Genomic DNA, 5,025 nt, shown 5'->3' on the forward strand with positions numbered 1-5,025 from the left:
GGCACTGTGACACTATCCAGGTTTTCTCATTGATATGCGGAATATATACTCAGTAATTTCCAATTTTAAAAAATCGGGGGGGGGGGGGAATGGTGCAGAGGGCAGGCACAGCATTTGAAGCAGCCCCGTAGCTAAGGAGTTTTTTGGGAGGGGGCCTGGGGGGTCCACCAGCCAATCAAATCAAAGTTAACTAAATTAACTTTGATTTAATTGGTGGGAATCCTAAGGCAGACTCGGCTGCGACCGAGGGGGAAGGAGAGTGCTGCTGCCAACAGAAGGGACAGCCCACACACCACGGACGAGCCCTTGAATCATGTGGGTGCACCCTCTCTCACTCTCTCTCCACCTCCTTCGGCAACTGGCCACCAGCGACTGCCCTGCCGAGCATCCCCGCCTCCCTCCTTCTTTCTCGGGGTGGACGGGAACAGACAAGGAGGCGTCTCCCCAGATGGCTGCCTTGCCTGGGATGCCTCGCCCCCATTGGGCCCACTGCTGCTGAATCCACCGGGCTCAATTCCTTGGCTGTCACCTTGGAAGAGGGTCTCCTCAGCTCCCCAGGCTGTCCTACAGCTCCCCAGGTGTCCTACAGACACCTCAGGGAGGTCTGGGATGAACTCAGACCCCTCCCGTTGGCCAGGTTTCGGTGCGTCCCCATCAAAGCGAGACAGGATGCATCTGAGCGGTGAAATGCTTAAACCAGAAGTCCTCTTAAATGATGAATTTTGATAGAAATGAAAGCTCATCTGTTCAAATCCCCTATTGCCAGGAGAAAATAAAATAAAATAAAATGAACCAACAGCAGCAGCAGCAGAGGATCAAGCAACAGCCCAAGCCTTCAAATGAATTCCTCATACAAGGCTCCCAAAGAAGAATGAAATTCAAAAGTCTCTTGGCTTTCCGCCAATTCCCTGCTTTGCTTTTCTTTCTCTGTCAGACAGCTAACAGCTGATAGTAATCACATCAACTCAACTCCCTCTCTATCCACCCTATCTATGAAGCCATCTCAGCCTTATTTGGCCACAGCTGTTACTACCTTTCTGCAAAAGTAAAGGTTCAGGCTGGCTCAAACCTTCTAAGGGGTTTTTTCCTACCAGCAGCCACTGAGGGAAAAGTTAGTTCCACAGAGGAGCCAAGCAGGAGAAATGTCTTCGTTGGGAGAGACAGCCCTTTGCCAGTAATTCTGACAGGGAACAGTGGCTGAGGTGGGAGTTGGCGGGGAAGAGGAACGGACCCAGCATCTGGCCAATGGCATGTGAGTACTCTTGAATGGTGGCTGATGGGCCAATGGCTGATGTATTTGAAAAACTGTGCATGCACATGAAAGCTCATTCCTTGAATAAACCTTTGTTGGTCTTAAAGGTGCCACTGGACTCTAAAAAAAATTTCTTTGCAAAGTGATTGAGAGAGCAGTAGTGGACCAACTCCAGGTCTTCCTGGATAATTCCTCTGCTCCAGACCCTTTCCAGTCTAACTTAAGGCCAGGCTATGGGACAGAGACAGCTCTGCTAGCCTTAGTTGATGACCTGTGTCTGAGAGTACTTAAAGGCCATGCCCTTTGTTGCTCTTGGGCTTATCTGCAGCCTTTGATACAGTAGATCATACAATCTTGTCAAGATGCTTGGAGGCAGAAGTAGACATGGAGAGGATGTATGTTCAAATCATTCCTCACAGATCAGACTAAAAGGGTAGCTATGGGAGACCACTTGTCACCAGTGTGGGACCTATCCTGTGGAGTTCTATGGGGCACAATCCTATCCCCCATGCTTTTCTATCTCCTTGTCCCTTAGGACAAACCATTCCTAGCTTTGGGGTTGGATGTTGTCAATATGCAGATGATACCCAGCTCTATATATCCTTATCCAAGTCCAGTGGTGATACGGTAGATACCCTGAATAACCTGCCTGGTTGCTGTGGTAAATTGTCCAAGGGGGTGGTCCCATGAGCAGTTTCCCATGTCAGTATATCGGCTCGAAATAAGCCGCTTGCGTTTGGGACTCTTTACATCACACAGCGCCCCCTAAGCCAGCATCATAGTGCCGCGGGCCCCTGGTTGGTTGTTCACATAGCTGAGGTGCTGCAACCATGGACTCATGGCTGGATTGGTTTTTCCCTCGCTAAGTCCCACTGTGCATGCGCAGAAGCAGACAAGCCCACATTCTCTCCTGGCTGCATTCTTTGGGGAAGCTTAAGCGCACGTCAGAGTGGATTGGGGGGAAAAGAGGACATACCGGAAACTGAGTGGAATGATCACACCGCTCATGCCTTTCCATGGTGTGCCCGGGCAATCAGACACCCAGAAACCCACCATGGAAGCGCCTCACCGAGATAGCCACTGGAATTTGCCAATGGCTATTTAATCCATAGTGGGAGTCATTTTGGTGTGAGGTAGGGATGAGTGGGGCATGGGAACCAGATGTGCATGTGTGATTGCACCTATTTGATCCAGAGGGGAGGGGTGGCTATGTGCATTCACACCCTAAGAGTGAACACATTGAAACTAAACCTTGAAAAGACAAAGGTAATGCTGGCTGGGATGCTGGAGATCCTGAAGGACATTGTTCTCCCCACTTTTGATCAAATTCAGCTTCCCTTTGCTGGCTTGATTTAGAGCCTTGGGGTTATCTACTGGATCCAACTTTATTACTGGAGAAGCAAGTTAATGCCATTGCTAAACGGGTTACTTCCAGCTCAGGCTAGCCCAAAAGATAGATCCAGATGGGTAGCCATGCTAGTCTGTCCGTAGCCGTAGAAAAGAGCAAGAGTCCAGGAGCGCCTAACCAAATCTGTGGCAGGGGAGGAGCTTTCGTGAGTCACTGTCAGAGCCCCAGTCAAATCACTCTTCGCACACACTTTCTTGGTTGAACGTTTTATTAGAAGACTAGAAATAATGCCCGTTGCGGAAATAAATACAACGGGATCTAGAAAGAGGCTCTGGGAGAGTGCTCTGGCTTTGGGCAAACAGTGTCAGTTTCCTGTGGCGACCTCAGCAGGGTTTAATGACAGAGTCCACTGTTTTCTCCAGAGGGACTGATCTCTGCTACCTGAAGAGCATTTGTATGTTTGAGTTATCTGTAGCCCTCACCTGGAGAGTGGTAACCATTGTTACCCATTCTCCTCTCCCCTATGAGGTATGTTATGCAACTGAAAATCCCAACTGCCTTGCGGGGGGGGGGGAGTTTGAGGTGTGGAATGGACTGAAGTCCAATCAGCTTCCATATGCAAAAGACCAGGTTGTCGCAGCAGTTGTGGTGTGGGCGGGACCTGGGCTTTGCCTTCTGATTGGTGGCGATATATGCTGAGGAGCAGTGCCATCAGCCATACACTAAGGGAGTGCATTTTAGAATTAGAACTTTGGCACCCACTATTCAATTATATATAAGGAGAGATATGAGATGCTTAGGGAATGACTTCTTTTGTCAGGACTGAGGTGGAAAGGCGGAAAAGGTATATATAGTTACAATCATACATTCCATTCGCACACGTCAGCAATCTATTTGGACCATGAGAATTAGGGTCCTCCTCTAGCTAATCAAAGACATTTCTCCAAGCACATCCTCCCGTGTGAAACGATGTCTCGTTGGGGCCTCATGGAAGAATTACGACAGCAAGCAGTCTACTCCCACAGATATACTCTCACTCCCCACCCCTTAGGAATGCAGTGGTAGAATCATAGAATCATAGAATGTTAGGGTGGGAAGTTACCTTGCAGGTCATCTAGTCCAACCCCCCGCACTCTGCCAGAGCATAGCTGAAAGATAGCCCTACATACCTACAACATACCTGAAAGGTGGTTGTCCAGCCTCTGCTTGAAAACGAGCTGGGAAAGGAGCATCCACCACCTCCCGAGGCAGACTGTTCCACTGCTCAACCACTCTGACAGTTACGAAGTTTCTCCTGATATTTAGCCGGTAACGACTCCCTTCTCATTTCCACCCATTTGATCTAGTCTTGCAATCCGGAGCAAGAGAGAATAGATCTGCTCCATCTTCTACATGACAGCCCTTCAAATATTTGAAGACTGCAATCATGTCCCCTCTAAGCCTTCTCTTTCCCAGGCTAAACAGACCCAACTCTTTCAGCCTTTCCTCATAAGACTTGGATTGCCCTCTTCTGGACACGCTTGAGCTTGTCAACATCCTTCCTGAGTTTGTATGAGCTAGCTCACAGATTTTCAGCCTTTGGCTCACACATTTTTGTCTTAGCTCAGGAAGGAAAGCTCCAGAGCAAACTAATTGATACAGTCGCCAATTTGCTTGCTCACAACTTTAATGCCAGTAGCTCCCAAAGTGGGATTTTTGCTCACAAGACTCCACAGTTTAGAGGGAGCATTTCCTGTAACCAATGATACCCCTTGGGGATTGTAAACCCGTGTGGTGTCATTTCAGGTATGAGACTCTCTGCCGTTCCTTATTTTGGCAGAGAGCAGGTTGGAAAAGTGGGCACTTAGGCACTACGTACCACATCGCCTGTTATTGCAATAAAAAGCTAGATAATCCAACTCATTGGACTCTTCCTGTGGGTCATCCATTGGGCCCTGGGGATTTGCGGGGCACAGATTTGTGCAACGCTCGCATCTTGCAGTTACTTCCCTGGCTGCCCATCAGTTACTGAGCTAAATTTAAGGTATTAGCTATCATACTAAGCCCTTCATGGCCTTGGACCCTCATATCTGTGAGACCATACAAAGCCCTCTGCTCCACCACAACAGCTTCTCTAATCAGAACAGGGTCTTCTGCAGGTGCTAACCTCCAAATGGGCAAAATCAACAACTGCCCATTGACACTTCATTCGTTTCCAAAATCAAGAAAGATCTTATTTTAACTATGGTCACGGCCAGGGGTCATTTTGTAGAAAAAGAGGTGCAGGAGCTCATTAGCATAACTCATTAGTATTAGCATAAAGTTATTTGCATTTGCATATGCCACATGCCCTGTCATCACCAGAAGTATGTCAGAAGGCAAGAAAGAAAGAAGGAAGGAAGAGAGAGAGAGAGAGATGGGAAGGAAGGGAGGGAGGGAGGGAGGG

Source organism: Gekko japonicus, unplaced genomic scaffold (assembly GCF_001447785.1).
Source record: "Gekko japonicus isolate JY-2015 unplaced genomic scaffold, Gekko_japonicus_V1.1 scaffold1341, whole genome shotgun sequence".
Taxonomy (NCBI): Eukaryota; Metazoa; Chordata; class Lepidosauria; order Squamata; family Gekkonidae; genus Gekko; species Gekko japonicus.